The sequence below is a fragment of the Dasypus novemcinctus genome, chromosome 7 (genome assembly GCF_030445035.2).
Source record: "Dasypus novemcinctus isolate mDasNov1 chromosome 7, mDasNov1.1.hap2, whole genome shotgun sequence".
In the NCBI taxonomy this organism is placed as follows: Eukaryota; Metazoa; Chordata; class Mammalia; order Cingulata; family Dasypodidae; genus Dasypus; species Dasypus novemcinctus.
In genome coordinates, this window is record NC_080679.1 from 72,577,660 (window position 1) to 72,597,440 (window position 19,781).

The window sequence follows — 19,781 nt, forward strand, 5'->3', positions numbered from 1 at the left end:
GTGCACCCCATAAGGAGTGCCACCCAGTGCGAAAGAAAGTTTAGCTTGCCCAGGAATGGCACCGCACACATGGAGAGCTGACACAGCAAGATGACGCAACAAAAAGAAACACAGATTCCTGTGTGACTGACAACAACAGAAGCAGACAAAGAAGAACAGGCAGCAAATAGACACAGAGAACAGACAACTGAGTGGGGAGGGGGGGGTGGGGAGGAGAGAGAAATTAAAAAAAAAAAGGGGAAGTGTAACTGCTGTCTAAAGCAGATTTATTGTTATTGTAGTTGTCTTGTGTTAACTGAGTAACATGTAACATTGATATAAAAATAAATTTTAAAAATAATAAAAAATAAAAAAGTGAAGCTCTGAGTGTTTTACACAGGTTTTTGTATAGTGCCTATAAAGAGCAAGCCAAGAGCAAACTTCCTTTTATCATGTGGCACTCTCTTCTCTCCTAAATTCAGACCTGTTCCTTTTACCAGTGAATGGACATTTCCTTTGTGTGTGCCCCGCAGCATCACCACTTCCCTCATCTTTCTGTGGTAGCAATAGTTTCTTAGTGGTCCAGCCACGGCCATTCCCAAGAATGGTGATGAGGGTAAGTCGCCATGATCTCCTGGAACCCCAACATTTTTTTTAGGTGGATAAAATCATTGCATTGAGGGCAAATTGGGAGGGGAGAGGAAGTACACAAAGTCATCCTACAGCCTCAGGGCTTGGGTGCAAAGGAACAGGGACAGCCTGGGTCTCTCTGGAGGGCTTGCATGGGATGGAGTGAGCTATGTCTAATGGCAGCCAGGCTGGCAGACAGGACCACCAGATCATTTTGTGCAATGGCTGGCTTGAGACTGGCCACCTCTAGCAGCTGAATCTTGGAGACATGTTCAAATGCAAACCCTGTAGTAACCAGGTCTCCGGAGACTGTGTATATTAAGAACACAGTCAACCGCTACAACTAAGACAATAAAATGATAGTGGCTTAAATCAGGTGGAGATTTATTTTCCTTATGTAATAATCAGAGCATAAGCAGTCTAGGCTACTACGCCAGTTTACAGTGTTGGCAGCTTTAACTCTTTGGCACACAGCTTTTATCTCATGGTCTCATCATGTCTGCTTCCAGCCAGTAAGAAGAAGAAAAGGGCCCTGTAGGGCCCTACAAGGGTCCGATCTGAGAGTTGTCCCCATCACTTCCACTCACTGCTGTTGGCCATAACATAGCCGTATGACCGCATGGAGCTGGAAATGCTGGGGCCATGTGCTCAGCTAGTAATAACGCTGGTCCCTTTCCTAGTGCTTCTTGGGAACTAAACACTATTTTAAGAGATTTATACATACTGACTAACAACAGTTCTATGAGGTAAATACTATTTTGGCTCCCATTTTACAGGTAAGGAAACAAAGCCCATAGCACATATCTGCCAGCGTAACCTGGACACTAGTTTAAAAGTAACAAGCCTCCCTGGGGAGAAAGGACGTACAGGTGGCATTGTAGACTGTACACTTCCCCAGGCTGTACACTTCCTTCCTACAATAACATCACCTGACCCCATTTATGTGATTCATGTGACCCTAGCAGAAACTCTGTTATGAAATGTCTTTTTTCTGTTCACCCTTTATATTACCCCTCATTTTCCTGCCTCTTTGTGGAGTGCTACTTTGATTCTTTAGCCTCCCCCCACCAGAAATCCTGTACTGTCTGTAAGTCCAAATAAAACTTTCGTCTGACCCAGTGCCAGACACGTCCTTTGGTCTTGTGGCCACTCTAGCCCATGTCCTTCAGGCTTTAGGTTGGCACACTGAGGCAGAGTGGTTACGTACCTCACCCGAGGTCATCAGGGAGTGATTGACAGGGGTATGCTTCTAACCCTTCCTGGCTGGTTCCAAAGTCGTGATCTTAACTATTCTGCCATGCTGCCTCTGAAATCCAGAGTTGTGCTGCCAGAGGAAAAGGGGAATAAAAATTGGAGGACATCAGCTATCACTACTGCAACAGCCTGGCATCCATGGTTATCACACACAGCGATGGCTCCAAGCATCGGAATCCTCTTCCTCTGTTCTGTCTGTTCCAGCACGTTGCCATTCACTGCCTTCAGAGATGGCTGATGTGGTAACTTCAGAGAAGCTTCCAGCTTCTCCACACTCTAGTTGCCCCCATACTTCTCTGCAAATGAATCTTCCCAAAATATGCCTGCATCATGCCATGACCCTTTTTAGAAACTGATAAAGGATAATCATGGCTTACCTGGATCAGCTTCCTTCTCCTAAGCCTGGCCTTCAAGGCTCTTCACAATTTGGTTCCAAACATGCATTCCAAATTTACAAGTCCTTCCCCAGATGCCCGCAAATCATCAGCACCTGTCAGATTGGTCTATTTAAGTCACCTGCATTCCTATTTCTCAGCTGTCTGGATAGACATGGGAATTTCGCTCAAGTCCTTTGACCACCAGGAAAGGCCATGCCTTACCCCACGTGGCATGTCTGAAATCCATCTTCCCCACTCACATCCAATTGCCCAGGGGCTCACTCAGAGCTCTACACCCATAGATACTGATGGAAATTTGCTCAGGCGCTCAGCCCTCTAGCCCAGGGCACACACTCCCCTCTGCCCTAGTTACTCTTCCCAGTTCTTGCCTGTGCTGCTATCCCTTTTTCTATGTATGTGTTCCTTGCACCTCATTACAGCTCACAGGTACAGAAACCAAGTTTTGCTCTCCTGTGATTCCCCTACAGCACTGAGTTGCTCAATAAACTTTGTTTTTGAACAAAGATGGTTGGTCTTAAGTCACTTATTTAGTCAGAGAAACCTTGTAGATAACATAACTTTCAAAACACAAAAAGTCTGATATTTTCTGGCTAGTGTTCCACAATAAGCAAAAATGTCACTTTAGCCTGAAGAATTATCTGTTATGTGTAAAGAAAATAAGACTATTGCATCCTTTCATTGCCCTGGATGTATATTGTCTACCTTGGATCAGTCAGGAAAAGGAAGTATAGATTTGGAAGGATGGACATTTTCTTATAGTTTGTAACAGGAAGTTTTTTAAAAAAGTTCCCTCAGTGCTTTGCAGATTGTCTTCAGCTGAAGTTGAGCATTACCCATTTCTTGAACATCAGCTATAAGATACAGGGAAGGAAGTGAACAGGCGTACATGAAAGAGTTTTACTTCAGAAGGGATGGGTTGTATGCTACCGGAAGGAAGGAGGAGGAATGTACTTTTTAAAGGGGTAACTTCCAGAATCCTTGTTTTTGCTCTTGGCTTCAGGGAAAGAAGGAAGAGTTGGTGGCAAGAATAGATTTTAAAGGCAGGACATTGTAAGCTGGTCTTAGACTTCTAAGCCTTCAGAGTGTTTGCTCAGGAGGTGGGTTCCAAGGTTTTACAATTTTGCTAAAAACATTTGCTTTCCTCTTAAGATCCATTCAGCTGATATCATTTTTAGTGACTTCCGAGGCAACATTGTCGCTGAGAATTGATACAGCAATGAATCTTTACTAGCACCCATCAAAACTGGAATTTGTAGCTCAAATTTTACTTTGACTTTTTTTCGTCTCTTTTGAAATTCCCTGGAAACCGGCTTTGTCTTGTCAATTCAATAACAAGCATGGAATTTATATAATCACTGCCTTGTCATGATACAACTGATTTGCATCTTCTGGTTAAATGCAAATTGTCCAACCTTAAATTCAGCGGCATTTGTCTCTGGCATTTGCCTCTCTTTAAGTGAACAGCACTAAAGCAGTTTGTGGACATGACTATTTGTTTAGCTTGGCTTCTCTCTTTGATCTCATGTTAACATACCTTAATGGCAGGTAATGATGGATAATGGAGTATTGTAAAGTTCAGGTAATAAATACTGCTTAACTCATAATAATGCTGAATAATGTACTTTTTATGACTTGGTTTGATGGAAAATTTCCTTGTCAGCTTGGTCTAATTGTCCAAACAAAACCACCCATTACTTGAAGAAATACATGTCTCCTTTAGACACATTAATTAGGGTCACGGCTGGGCTGCACAAAGGAATATAGTGACACTTCAGTTATCTGTAAATGTGATCTTTGGGCAATCTTACTAATGCTAAACTCATGTTTAATGAGAAACTTTTGTTTACATTGCCCTTTGAGGCTCACGGGCGAGGTTGGCGTCCATGGCGATGGCTGTGGACCCACAGGTACAAACACCAGGACCTTTCCTTTGAGGTTTCCTAGAGGCCCTGAACATCAAAAGTCACAACATTACATTATCTTGAGGCGGCAGGAATTTGTCTGAAGAGAAAAGGAACATCTTTTTAATTTTTTATTACTGGATGTCTGAGGACAGTAAACATCACAGGGCACTGAGATTAGAGTAAAAAAGGGGATTTGCTCTCTGGCACTGGCAGGCTCGGGTGCTATACATCAAAGTGCCACGTGAAGTCCTGCTTGCCCACGTGCTGCATTTTCATGCTGTTTTCACTGTCTTTGAAGTCCCAGGAATATTCCAGAGAATACAGTGTACTAGAGATCCAGGAGACGACTACGGGGGCTTTTTAACAAAATGACCTACGTCACACCCAAAGTTTGACTTCAGAGCACACACATAATAAATCCAAAATAGTTCTCTGAAAAATGGTACTTGGTTTTAAAGGTTTGTAATGATTTGATTCATGAATCCAAATGAGTGACAGTTACTATATCTGATTGAGGGGCTATTTCCCTACCTATTGTGAAAAAAGTATCCTTTAATTTTTCAGATTTGATTCAACTCACCATCTCACTGAACATAGTCTTATATCTGATTTAATACCTGAATTTGTAGGAAGCCCATAACTAATGAAAAATTCTATTCTCACTTTGTTGCAATCCCATCATTTTCTTTCCTGACAACTCTCTTTACTTGACTTATTTCTTAGCCATTATACTTTCATGGTTTTCATTGTCATTAGGTTCCCAGACTGGCTCGTTTTCATTAATAATATTGTCCACTCCATGCACATTACTTGCTATCCACTTTGAGTTCTTAGAAAAATAGAATATTTTGTATTGGCTTTAAAATAAACAAAATCTGTACTTAAAAATTTTGCTCTTTCATCTGATGATTCTTTTCATGTTCTACTTCAGTCTGCTTTGATGAAATTCTTGAATTACAATACTAAAAGCTATATTCTTTAGAAATTTGGCTTACTGAATTCATACAAAGACTGGGTGTCTTGGTGGATTGATTTGCTTGCACATTTCAATAAAAAATATGAACACTTCTTTCATTGTTTAAATGTGCAAATACATGCCTAAAATTCTCATAGCAGTTAACACACAATGGATTTCAGAAATTAATCTAAAAACTGCATGCATTAAGCAATAGGTACATTGCAAACATCACTGCCAATCAACTGCTTTCCCTTTGCTGATGGATGCAGGTCATTTTTGGTGGTGCTCACCAGTTGATGATTTGTCTGATAAGTTTTTAAGACAAATTATGCAACAAGGATGAGCCTCTTTTTACTTGGATTAAATTCTTGACTACTGTATACTTGGATTAAATTGTTCTTTTCCAACTTTTTTAGTTAGTTGAAACCAAGTCTTTGGAATCCTTATGTTTCTATATAATCTATTTCAAGAGGAATCTATTTCAGCTTTATATTAGTGCCCTTAAGTTGATATATTAAACATTTAGTGCAGGTGTCTCAATTCTGGCTGCATAGGAGAATCACATTGTTGGTCTTTAAAAAATATTGATATTCCGGGCCCATCTGAGATAAATTAAATTAGAATCTTAGGGTTGAGCCTCTTACCTCATATAAGTATTTTTTAGAAACCTCCCCAAGTAGTTCTCACATGTAGCTTGGGTCAGGTGCCATGTTTCGGAAATCATTTTCCAAAACAACCCTTGTACAGAGTTGCCTGGGGAGTTACTAATGCATTTTCCCAAGTGCTGCCCCGAACCTACTGAAATAGAACTCCTCTGAGAAGAGCTTGGAATCAGCATATTATGAGTGAACTTCATATGCCCACTGAAGTTTGAAATCTACTACCCTTTTCCATCTGCTTCATTTTCCAGATAAGCCGAACTGAGTTTTGGGACATCCACGCATTTCCAGCAGAGGCAGTGAAGTTCCCCTTCCTGGCAAGTGGTGTTTTTACAGATGATGAAACCAATGCCCAGAGAGGTTAAGGGCTGAATCTTTAATGACAGGGCCAGGGTAGGTAGATCCCTATTGTCTCGAGTCTGTGTCCTGCTTTCTCTTCTCTATACATCATCAAGGTGTTAGTAAGAACCTCTCTTAAAATCCTTTGGTGTCTAGAACTTTAGCCAATGCCCAAATACCCCAAATTTGGTATAAGATTGAAACTAGGGAGTTTGAAGTCTGGTTTACTCTGACTTTTTCTACCTCAATGCAATGTAAAACATGTGTTGATTCAACATTATTTAGGTGTTGTTGCATAGGAAGTACAGAGATGGAATACAAAGATTAATTATACGTGGTTTTTATTGAGAAACAGCTTATAGTCTGGTAATTGAAGCAGACATATATTTGATATTCTTTTAATCTTCACAAATTACCATCTTACAGGTATGAAAACTGAGGCAAGACTCTGGAAGCAGGATTTGACCCAGTGAAGTCTGACTGATTACAGAGCCTGTGCACATAACCACTGCCCAAGAGCTCCACAGCCTCTCTGTGTAACCACCACTCTATGCTGATTACTTAGACTGATTTCATGGCAAGGCATTTAGTGCCTTGTGCATTAAGTAATCATAAGGTGAGGTGCAATGTTTTCTGACATACAGAAAGTGGGGTATTAATTCTGATTATTGGTGAACGTTTCAGGAAAGGCTTCGTGAAAGGACCAGGTTTTTGAGTTCGTCCTCCAAGGATGGGTAGTTTTCTACAGACCGGTTATGCAAACACAGAGCACAGGAAGAGTTCAGAGAATGGCAAGACTTTTCTATGGCCTGAATGTAGGGTTGTGCTGGGCGGGACCCAAGTCTGGAAAGGTAGATTTGAGGCATTTTGTGGAAGGGTTGAATTAGGTTTTCTTCTTACCTGTTCCAGCAATAAGCAGTTCAGACAAGTTTTTAGTCCAATACTAGAAGCTGGCTAGTGAGCTGAGGAAGAAGTAAGAAAAGAAGAATCTCTAGTTGCTAGCATTCAGAAACTCATACTCTTGGGGTCAGTAATGGACACTAAATATTATTTCTTGATTGCCAAATAGGAAATGCATTAGCATGAGGTAAAATCCCAAAGTAAAAAAATCTGTACAACGAAAAATAAGGCCCTTTTCCACACTGACCACCAGCAACCTGGCTCCCTGTTCCAGAGGCAACCATTGTTATCAACCAGGGAAAACTTTTGTCTTTTCCTTCTGCAACAGTCACATGGCCACATGACTAGGCCATTGTAAACACTGTGCCCTTGTAAACCCTTCCACTCCCATTAACTAACCAAGGTTCAACCTGGAGTACAGTTACAATCTGGATCTGGGATTCTCAAAGATAGTCATTCATTCAACAAACCTTATTGCAAGTCTACTCTGTGCCAGGAACTTCTAGTCTGGAGATAAGGATATTAGCAAGGTCTAACACTTGCCTTTAGGGAACTCACAGTATAACAAGATAAACCACTTAAAATGATTACTACAATGCACTGTGGGAAGTGTTGTAATAGTAATAAACACAGGGCTTTGCCGGCGTTAAGGGGATTCTAAAGCCCAAGCTCTTTCTAGTTCCTACTGCCTCTGGGCAGAGAGATATGCTGAGCTACTAAAGCCCTCGGCTAAGGTATTTAGGGAGAATTGCATCCTTCCAAATCAACCACCATTCTTTCTTTTGCATAATTTGATCTAAATCATCACTCTCTATCACAGTCTCTTCCACATCTAGACAGTTTTTATGGGTGTTACCTCATATTTTACTATTAATCAATAATTACAGGTAATTTTTAAATTCAGTTGATTTCTTTTCCTTCTGAGGAACCACATTCCATACTCCTGCAGTACAGTTTTAGGTTTCTGACAGCTGGCATAAACCAAAAATTGTGCGTTTTGTGCCCCTGGGATGCGATTCTGAGCACTGCTGGGTTCTGTTTTTAATTCTCTGTGGTCCCACTGAAATGCCAATAGGTTATGAATATTCACAAGAGTGAAGGTTGCTGTAACTCCTCTTACAAAAAGCAATACAGCAATGGCCTATGATTGTTTTCATTGTTTTAAGATGGTTTCCCAAACTGTGTTCCAAAGAACAAGTTCCTTAAGATATTCGTAGATATTATACTCATGAAAGGATTCTACAATTCAAGAAGTTTGGATACAAAGAAATAAACAGAACTCTTTACTCCAGAAATTCTCAGAGCCTTTAATATGCTAATGTACATAATCAGTTTCCAGGAGAACATCAGATGCTGTGGTTCTCAAACCTATTTGACCGCGAAAGCTATTTGTGTGTGTGTGTGTGATACAGCCACTGTCTCTTGGGACATTTTATTGTATTAGAAGACTGATGATGCCTAGTGCAATAGATTCTGCATGTGAAATGCCCCAGCATGTATCTCCCCATCATTAAAGAAACCATCATGAGAGTACACATATATCTGGCTTACAAATCACACTTGTGAAACTGAAGTGGTAACTTATTCCTGTGTGTTGGTGAGACATTCTGCATTACCCTGACCAGCTGTTTTTTTGCAGCCTAGCAAGGCCTTGAACATGTGGTTCACCTCAGGAAGAGCCCCTTAGCCTTTTTAGCCCTAGGGCTGGTCTTCTCCTCCTGGATTCTTCCCCCCATTTTCAGCACTTTGATTTTTGAGACCCTCCTCTTTCTTTGCCCCAGCTTTCCCTCCCTCTCTCTGTGGAGGGGTGTGGACAACAGACATTTACTGTGAAGGGGGAAAACAAAAATATCAGAGGGGGAAAGATTGGCAAAGGGAGTGCAGAGATGGGGCCTGGGGTGGGGAGTTACGAATGAAGGCAGAGAGGAGAGACATGATGACTGGAGGCTTCTAACAATGTTGTTTTAAATATCTCTTGCCTTGTCATTTACCTTTGTGGTCACAGAAAGTGTCCTGTGGCATGCAAATCACTTTAAACCCAGACATCAGAAATGCTCCTCTACTGCAGGGGAGGGTTTGGCAATAAAGAGGAACGTTGTCACCTTTACCACCGTCAAATAAAGGCCATTTTGGAAGCACTTTAGGAAAGTCCTGCTCAGACAAGCCTTTCCTTTTCTTTGTCCTGTTCCCCACCGCCTGACTCCATGCATCCTTAGCCTTTCCCTACGTTCCCAGAAAGAGCAAAGCCACATTTGACCTCCTTCTGCAGACACTATCACTGCATTGTTAAGGATGAGAAAAAGAGGTGTGAAGGAAAGGGCTCAGAATTTCAGTAAATAGCTGATGGCTGAGTGGAACACAAGATGCTACAGACAGAAGTGAGTGGACTTCAAAAGAAATCCTTTCTCAGGGTGCACCGGCCAGGATTACATTCAGATGTGAGTGGCAGAAAACCCAAGAGAACAGTGGTTTAAACAAGATGGAAGTTGATTTCTTCTCTTCCATAGACGTGTGGATAGGTGGTCTGGGGCTGGCATGGTGCTCCACATGCCTTAGATCTTTTCCTATTAGCCATGGCCTTGACCTCATGCTCCAAACTGTCAGCATCTGCATTCCAGGCAATAGGATGGAGAAAGGAATGAAAAAAATAGACAAAGGGCACATGTGTGCTGTCCTTTAACAAAAGTTTCCAGAGCAATTACACAAAGTTCTGCTTACATCCCATCAGCCAGAACTTACATGGCCATAAATAAGCTTCAAGATAGTCTGAGAAATTCAGTCTTTATTCTGGACAAACATTTATCCCATCAAAAACTGAGCACACTTATGAAAAAGGGGGAATACTGCATCATTAGTCACAAAAATGTTCCAGCCCTCACTCCCCACTGGTATCAAATTTGCTGTGTGACTTGCTTCCCCCAATGAAATATAAGCCCAAGCTTTAAAAGCTGGCAAGTAGTTTACCAGGTCCTCTTTTCCCTCTGCCATGACACTGGCAATGCTTCTGTCCTAGGCTTTGTCATCATGCTGGGTACTAGATGCGAGGTGACATGGAGCAGAGCTGCAGCCGACCTGTGACGGCCATTAGACATAAGTGGAAGACAAACCTTGGTGACTGTAAGCCACTGAGATTTGGAGACCGTTTGTTTCTGCAGTATAACCTAGCTCAGTGTTCTCAAATTGTGGTCGCCAGACTATCAGCATCACCTGGGAACTTATTAGAAATGCAAATACTCAGGCTCCACCCCAGACCTACTGAATTAGAAACTCTAGGAGTGGGTGCAGGAATCTGTGTTTTAACAAGCCCTTCAGGTGCTTCTGATGTGTGCAAAGGGAGAGCCACTGCCCTGGCCTCTTCTGACTGATACAGTGGATGACTAGTTATCTCTATCACACCAAGGCTTGACCACCTGCCACCTACAGAGAGAAACAGCGAGCAGGGGCTGCCATCTGTTCCCCGTGAGAGGAGAAAAAAAGAGAAGCAGATTTAGTAGCTGCAAGAGTGGCAGTGGCATCTTCCTGTCATTTTGTGTGACTTTAACCCTCAGAGAAGAGCCACAATTTTAAGAGTTATGGACCGCAACTCTTCATCCAGTGAGGAAATTAGTTATCGCAAGAAGTGGACAGTCACTCCATATTCTTGAAGCGAAAGCAGTAGAATGGTGCCTTAGGGATCTATTTCTCACTTCTTTTACCTCATGTTACCTTATTGTTATAGTTGGAGCACATACAAACTATTAAAACAACATATTTTAAACATTAAAGTAGACTGCCCCGTTAAATGTGCCATATTTTCAGAACCCTTTGATTTTCCCAGATACCACCACCTCAAGATGCTTGGCTTCTATGTTGTTCCAGAACATGGCTAAAAAATTACACTTGGGGCTCTGAGCCCAGGGGAGTGCTTCTGCAGCCTGCCCAGAGTGAGACCCCAGGCAGGCATCAAAAATTGCCTGGGCACTGTTCTGCGGGGCTGGAAATAACCAAAGGCGCATCCTCACAGGGAGTCTTTGGTGCTGCTTTTACACTCTCTTGCAGGACTTTCAGCATTATCAGTAGTTCTCTGGTCTACTGGGCAAAATCCCGTACTCTAGATCTTTCCCAACAATCCGACTCCTCCTCTTCCTGTGTCTCATTCTCTCCCAACTCTAGATTAGATGGTTAACAAGACTGGAACTATAATGTCTGGTTGGTATGTTGCTCTCATAGATGTAGGTTTATTTCAACACTGTCAACCTAAAAGGTGAATGCATATGGCATATGTTCTGAAAGATGGTTTTAGGAACACGCTTTCCATAGACCATGAAAGGAAACACAGTCAAACTGGGGCATAGCATGAGAACAGTGAGGGAAGCATGTTTCAGGGACGTGAGGGAAGCGTCTCTGAACCTTGGCATGTGGTGGAGAGGTGGCCCTGATACCCCTCTACTCTAGGCGACTGCCTGTATTTCCCTTTCTGCTATGCTCTTGTGAGAAATGCAGGTTTCAAATAAAATACAAAATAACCCTAATGAGGTAGCAATTTAGCTTGAATCGGCAATATTCTACATACATTTGCCTCACAGTGTGAACCAAGCAAACCTTCCCATCCTGTGCAGGCACAGACACCTCATTTGCTGCCTTGGGCTGAAATGTAGCCATGTTTAAAAGAACAAACATGATTTCCCTAGGATGTAACTTTTAATGCTATGGTCAGTTCTCAGACTAAGCTTTAATATTAGTCATTTGGCATTTTCCTCAGAGCCCACATGGAAACCACTGTCTCCATCCTACTGAAAGCTCTGTGCAAAATACCATCTCATCAAAGAAGCCAAATGTCCTGAACTCCTTGGGAGAAAACCACAGAGGAAACCACTTTCGGCCTGACTCCTGGGCAGATTAGCTCCCACCCCCTGTGCCTGTCCGCCCGGGGCCATCTCCAGAGCAGCGCAGGGTCTAGAAGGAATCATGCTCCACTCTGCCCTTTCCTCTCACCCCACAACATTTTTCTCTAAGGAAAGTCAGGATTTAAATGAATGTCAAGGACAGTAATAAAGGTGGCGTGGAAAACCAGATGTCACAGAAAGTCGTCATGATGCCAGAAGGGGGCCAGGGTATAGTTGTAGGGGAGAAACCAGACCCGTGGTTCCTCTCTGCTTCTGGGTCTACAGCAGCCCAGGTCTTTTGTTTAGCACTGATCACTTGGTTGGAGCTGTGCATTTTAAAACTCTTTCCTTGGAAAGAAACAATATTGTTCTACACTGTTTAGTGGGGGAGAATAGGACAAATAAGACAAAGGTCAGTGGCTACTTTAACTCTCTTCCCGCTCCTTTTATCTTGAGAACAAAGTATAATTTGGCTTCATCAGGATCAGTCCATAGAACTTTCTGGGCTCTGAGACTGGTGAGCTGACATGGAAGATGTCCTCGCAGAATTCTGAGGTAAAAGAGATCACTGAATCGGCTGCTCTTTGTGGGGGGCTTGCTGGGTGGTTACGTACCCAATGGGGTGTAGCCACAAGGTATAATGGGATGACGTGCAGCTGGCCATTGCTGCCTCCACGTCAGACCTCTTGCTCGCGTGCACTCCCATGCGTCTCAGCCTTTACTCCCTCCACGCTTCCATACCTGTGCCTCTACCTGGGCGATAGCTATTTACCCTTTCAGACACCTTTTCTGGACATATCTCAGCTCTTACTCTAGACTGAACAATTGTAGGGACCTCTGTCATCACCATCATTTTCTGCAGAGCACAGCAATCAACATAAAACTATGTACATATTCTGATAAAGGCATTTTTTTGTTATCTTATACTTTGTCTCTTCACAGACACAACCTTTACTACACCCCCAGACCACAGGAGTTACATCAAAAGGCTGAAGATCCCCAGCCCTGCCCCTTCCATCCTAACAGAGTCCGCTCAGTGCCCATGCCCTGGAGGGGGTGCGGGTGGCCTGCCTGGCACAGTTCTAAGAGCCACCCGCAGTGCAGACTCCAGGTTGCCTCATGACTGAAGCCTATGCTCCGCTTGAAGAAGGCGTGTGCTGCCCTGAAGGGCTGGGCCCACTGCTCCACTGTGGTTGGCAGGAAGAGGGTGGTGTTTTACATGATCCCTTCCCTGCAGTGAGGACCTCGGCCCCGTCTTCTTCCCAACCTCGGTCATTGCCCCTGGATGCTCCTGAAGCTGCTCTAGCTCAGAGTGCCCTGCGGTGTGCTTGGTCCTCCCTGCAGGGTTTTCGCCACCCCTCTTCTATCGCATGCCTTCTGTTTTCCTTGTCTCTTCCACTCATTCTTTCATCCCTCAATATAGTGCTTCCTCTTGTTTTTTTCCCTTTTCTCTGTCTTCCTCTCCTTCCAGGTGATTCCCTCCTTATATGAAATGCTGTCATGAAGCAAAGAACACAAAGGAAATAGAACAGAACAGTGAGTAAAATGTTATCATTAATCAAAGCATTGTGAACAAGAGAAAGTAAACAAAGCAACTTTCCAAACAGTAGATTTTATCTTTGAAAACTCCATATTATTAAGTGTGAGTCTAAATTATTTTATTTCCATCTTTTTATCTTGAAAATTTTCAAACCTATCAAAAATTTGGCAGAATGGTACTCTTCACATAGGTTCACTAGTTGTGAACATTTTGCCACATTTCTTTATACACACATATATATTCATCTGAACCATTTGAGAGAAAGTTGTAGATACCATAAACTCTTACTGCTGAATACTTCAGCATGTCTCTCCTAACAATAAGAATATTCTCTCACATAACTGTAATATAGTCATCAAATGAAGAAAATTTAAAGTGACACAATGCTATTAACTAATGGCCAAGCCATGTGAGTTTATTTAATATTTGAAGAAAGAATCTGAATTTGGCTTTTGTTTACACTGTTTAAAAATAGGGTTTTATTACATTTTCACCAATACCCCAAAAATTATGCAAGTTTGGACTGAAATGTTGCCTTAACTCCTAAGTGCTGATCCTGGTGCTACCAATAGGAATAGGTGGGGTGTCAAAGAAGTGCACCTTATTCCTCAATTTTACTCACTTCTAAAGAACAGTTACTACCAATGATATCTAGCAACCAAAAGAATTTAGTTGACTAACCTTATTTTCAGCATATTAAAATCATTGAAAAAGCATTGGGTAGAATGTTCTATACCCACGAAGACCTGTGCCTAGTTTGGAAAGAATTTCCAAAACCCTTAGTTGACATTCTGATATAATTTAATATCATGAGGACTCACATTTAGGGGCATAACCAATTAAGTTTCTTCCAGGGATGTGTTTATAATAGATAACCCATCCAGAGTAAGAGCCAGACGATGTTGAAATAGGACTGATAGCTCTTTGTTGTGTTGTAAAGGGGATCGATGTGTGCTTATACATATGTTAACAAGCAAGCATACAATGTACAATACTATTGGTTTAAGAGAATCTGTATTCCAGAATCCCAGACAAACAGCTCTGCCTGACAATAGCTGAAATCCAAGGTTTGAGGTGAGATTGATTGCACCAATATGATTGGAATAAACCAAAAGCCATGTCTTCCTGGAGACCCACCAAACCCAAAGCAGTGCTTCTGGAATTTGACCCTGTCTAGTTTGGTTGTTTTTCTTGAGATGTTAAGAGGACATCCAGTCTCTTACCATAAGGGATTTGTCCTTTTTATCTAGTCAGAAGAGTGCTTCGGCTATTTGCATTTCTGAATTGCTTAGCTGCCCAAGCATGCTTGGTGTGTGCGGTTTGAAATGTGTCATTGAGGCACGTGACTGCTGTTCTCAAGCTGATGTTGGACTTTCTCCAACAAATATGGATTATGTTAAAGTCGGTTCTGAATTGACGAGGATATGTTAATAACTCCCAGATGGGCATCTCTGTGCTCTCCAGCAGGGAAACGCAAGCAGTCTATGGCAGCAGCGAGTGTTTGGCAGGTCCATCATTCCGTCATTAAAGGCCACATTATTACTTACAACCGGGCTTGCATGACAATGGCTGCGAGGAGCCAGCCTCACAGTAATGAGCTCTAGGAATCTGCTTTTATGTGGATTGTGTTCCAGGTGGTGAAATGCATTTGGTTTGAGATTTCCTTCTTTCTATCCCCAAATAAGATATTATGTATGAATGAATCGATGGGACAGGTTGGGGTGTCGGGGGGGTTCTTTGCGGTCCCCTAAGAAACTAAGAACAAGTCAAAGATATCAGATGTTCACGACCTGGGGTCCAAGGATCCTCACGCAGAGCAGCCCTTGCTCAGCCGAGTAGTTTTCCTCTCTGCCTGTCCTGAACTGGTATCATTCAATGCCTAATTTCTGTCCTAGCAAATCCAGTTGGAACAATTAACTGCATTAGTGTTGTTTACATTGTGGCTGCAGTTTCCATTGGATGGAATATTTTCTTTGTCTTTGGTCCTTAACCTATATGGCATAAATGTTTTAAAATAGTTTTTAAAAAAGAAATGAAAAAGGCACATCTTCTAAAATTGTATTTCCAGTTCAGAGGGAAGCTGGTATATCTATTGTTAAGTTCCTATGTCAAAAAGTGTCGCGTAGGAGGATGCATTTTAGAGCCTATGTAGTTAATACAGTTAACTCTGATGAAATCAGATATTAAGATGAAAAGGAATAAATAATTTGGCAGAAAACTATCATTTTGGTATTGCTACATATAGATACTGCATACAAGTACAACAGATTCATCATATTTCAGCAGAGTGGTGAGAGGCAACAGGGTCTCCACTTGCAAAGTAAATGCTATATGTGCATTGCTTTCATTTTAAATGTAAAATAATCTTTTGTCTCATTATATATGTGGCAATGAAAATGAGCATGATAAAAAGTAATTGAAAACATTCAATTGCAGATGATGTACTTTGCTTGAGTCCTTACCTCAATTACAAGTTATGTAACCACAGAGGTCCCCTTGCTTTACAGTCAGGTAAATGGATTTCATGATGTCCTTTCAGCTACGCAGGCACATCTATATGTTCTCTTTCCTTTTTTTTTTTTTTTTTCTTCCTTTCCAGCAATTCTAAGGAATTTTAAAATGTTGAACTGCATTCGCCAATAACATTGACAAACCATTTAGGATTCGGTTTTCTACAAGGCAATTAATTGCTCTCAGTGCTGTTGATTCCCAGCATACACTGGTATATTTTTAATGCTAACCATCAGGACTTTGAAATTTCTTTTGTTTTAAGTCAGTTGAAAATTTCTGAAGATAGCGAAAGATTCTACAGTGCTTATGCACTTGATGTCAGCCCAAAGAGGGTTTGTGTGGGTGTGGGACTATTAAAGTCAACAATTTGGATATTCCAGAAGAGTAGGGAAAAGATAATCCAACCTCACAAGGTTTACTCTAAGGGAAGTTTTAGTTTCCTAGCAATACCATAACAAAGCACCACAAACTGAGTGACTCAAAACAACAGAAATTTATTCTCTCACAGTTCCGGGGGCTGGAAGTCTGAACTCAGCATGTCAGTAGACAGGCTCTAGGAAAGAGTCCTTCCTCGCCTCCTCCCAGCTTCTGGGGGCTCTCGATAATCCTTGACATTCCTTGACTTGTAGTTGCATCACTCTAGGAGTCTCGCCACCGTTACCAATGACTGTCTTCCCTGTGTCCTTGTCTGCTGTGGCCTGTGTCTAAATTTCCCTCTCCTTTCTCCAGCATGACCTCATCTTATCTTGATTATATTTGTAAAAGACCCTATTTCCAAATAAGGCTACATTCACAGGTTCTGGGGTTAGGACTTCAACATGTCTTTTTGGGTTCATAAGTCAATCATAGGGTCTCTCTGTATACTGTAGCTGTCTTTAGATTACCTGCCCAGAGGAAGATGGATTTTTGCCATCACTTGGAAGAAAACCGCACTAGTCCTTTTTTAAGTGTGTCATAACATGTTAATCTTCCTTATGTGTGAATATCACAAAGTATCTATAATTTGATAATATGCACCATCCTGAAAGGTTGCATATTTATTGAAAATACCTTCAGCTCTTCCTCACACTGGGCAATGCAAAAAGGTTGTGGATTTGGATTTACCAACCCCAATCCAGGATTGTAACTTTCTCTTGTTCAAGCTTGCCCAAGCAACAAAAAAGGGGAAATTTTTGCTTAAAAGACACTATTATTTTAGTGACCTGGGTATTTCCTAACTCTTCAAAATGTACAAAAGTACCACTGACATTTCATTAAAGAGCATTAATAATGAATTTCTGTTTGTAAAAAGTTTGGGGAGTTGGCAGGTGCAATAGAAATAGAAGATACTGTATTTTAATGGCCATTAAGTGCAAACTTTCTGCAATACTAGAAGACCCCAATTAAGCTAGCTGAAAATTACCAGTGGTTCACATTGTCAGGTATTAAGTGGGCAGCTACAGAGTGCTGGACACACGGCAAACCTCACAGGAGCAACAGCCCCAGTTTGGGGAACCTTATACTTCTGGGGGTGGTGATCTTTGTTGTGGCTATTTTACCATTTGTAATGTGCATTAGTGGAATGAAGTACTTGGTTTTTTGAAAGAGCTTTACAGTCTCTAATTATAGTCCCGCCAGCTCATAGCACACAAAGCTACATTTACAAGAAAGGAAACCCACCCCCAAAGAGGCTGCCTGGCTGATCTGGTAAGGCAGTCAAGGCTTTCTGACACCCTTTTAAATATTATGTCACCTTTGATACAACATTCCCTAACAAAACAAAGGGTATAAAATCAGACCGTTTGAGGGAGAAAGATCCTTGGAGGGTGTTAAGCCTAGAGATAAACACAGGGGAAGGGATGGAGTTTTTATTTTACCTCCCCCATCCTTTCCTACCTAGGACAATATTCTTCTCACAATGGCACTCAACTTTCTGGATTGTTAAAAAGAGGCTTATCAGAGCAATTGAAAGTAAAATGGGCGTTTTAATATTGTGACACTTAATGCTACATAAAACCTTTGTTTCCTACAAGTTTATTGAGCTGGTGTATTAGATTTCCTGCTGTATGAGCAGGAAGATTATGGTGGCTTAGGTCTAAGTATACTTTGGGGAGGCATTTTGTATTTTCTCTATAAATAGTCTTTCTAAAACAACACAATTGTGTAACTATTAATGTTTATATTGCATTATACATCTCCAAAAGTTTACTATGCATAGTGTAACGTGTGGTAACCAAAGGAAATGTTTTTGTCTATGAAATAGACTGGGAATAGTCATTATTAGAGTAAATCTATTTTACTTAATATTTTATCAGTTGGATTTTTGTGCCTTGCTCTTATGCTATGGTATATGTTATTATGTCTATAAGCTTCTAAGGGCTAAGAATTTACACATACATACATATATATGTCACATTTTGAAATAAAAGCTATAGTAGAATGAAAGACAACCTTTAAAATGGAAATAATGACATTTGGGTGATTCCAAAATGGGCAGAAAACTTGAGAAATGTTGATTCAAATACATGTTTTTTTACAGATGAGAAATTTGATTAAGAGCATGCATCAAAGCTTTTTTTTAATACTGAAATAATTTCTCAGGCTTAACAAAACAACCAAATCATAAATTCCCTTATTAAATGTGCATTTTTAAATAGCTAATGCAGAATCACTCTCACAAGTGCAAGGTACAAGGTAGTCTTGCAAAAGTACCACACAAACTTCAACTTGGGTTATAATTCTGTTTCTTTTCTTGGGGAAAATTGCATTTCTTTGTCTGAGTAATTTAATGAGCAATTTCTTCAGAATTTATAAGAAAAAGACCCCAGACTTAGCACTCTAGGCCCCCCAGAGCCACTTTTTCCTCCATACATGAATCGCCAGTTTCATTATGTTTGGAAAACATCACATGAGAGAAACAAACGGTGAGGGATGTTCCATCCAAAGAAATGAAAGATTATCTTTTCCGAACAGCAGAAATGAGATGTATCGGGTCTCCCTTCGAATCCCTCTTAGCTTCAGATAGAACATGACGTATGGGTAATCTGCAATTTGCTAGGGGCATTGTTAGCATGCTTTGCCTCCAGGGTAGGATTTTAACCAGGCTTCCGGCAGCTGTGTTTGGCGTCTCAGCCACATTAGGTATACAGAACCCCCCTGCTATTACCCTGGTGAAACCAGTGCCAAGGCCCCTGGTGACACAGCGGAGGTATTAGGTCAGATGAGTTACATTAAGTGGCAAGTGATAAATTCAAGATGACAATTCAAAACAGCAGTGTTTCTTCTAGTAATTAATTCCAGTGGTGCCTGAGGCGGTGCTTGGTCGCTGCCACTAGTGTGGCAATGCTGCGCAGCTAATGAGAAAACATTACGGCGAGGATTAGGGGCCTGCGCATTCTGGCAGGCTGAGGTCACTCTGGTTAGGAAATATTAACACAGACTTACTGTGATAAACCTTACGTGCCCAGGAAACTTGATTTTTATTTTATTAATATAAAAACTGTTGAACACTTTTACAATGCAGTGATTCACTAAAGCGGCTGGGGAGAGGCGCGAGGCCTTCCACCCAGTCTGGGGCGGCCCCTCACGGGCTGTGGGGATGGCAGCAAAAGGGCTTGCAGAGTCGCCGGCCCTTTCGCCGTCTATCTGAGGGCACTTGAGTCTTTGGCCTCTTTTACTCGCTCAAATGTGATTTAAGCGAGACCTTTTGTTACATGACTCGCCCTCCCTGCTTAAGAAATTACTCTGAACTGGTTAAACGGAGATTTTGTCAAGGCATTGGAGGGGTTTACTTTCCCTTGAAGACAAAATGAGGAGGCTGCCTTAGATTCCATAGTGCTAGCGAGGCTTTCAGGGAGCATGCTCA

General features: G+C 41.6%; 1 long non-coding RNA gene across 3 annotated transcripts in view; it reads left to right on the forward strand.

Annotated features, from left to right (window-relative positions):
* The window catches only part of LOC131279185 (uncharacterized), a 327,709-nt gene that overhangs the window by 175,401 nt on the left and 132,527 nt on the right, over positions 1-19,781 (forward strand). For 2 of the 3 annotated variants that reach the window (XR_009186552.1, XR_009186554.1), the window contains 2 exons: positions 6,034-6,175; positions 6,548-8,316. The exons of the other annotated variant lie outside the window; for it this stretch is intronic. This is a non-coding gene — a long non-coding RNA (uncharacterized lncRNA). Of the gene's footprint in view, positions 1-6,033; positions 6,176-6,547; positions 8,317-19,781 lie in introns of those variants that run through there. 3 annotated transcript variants of the gene reach the window in all.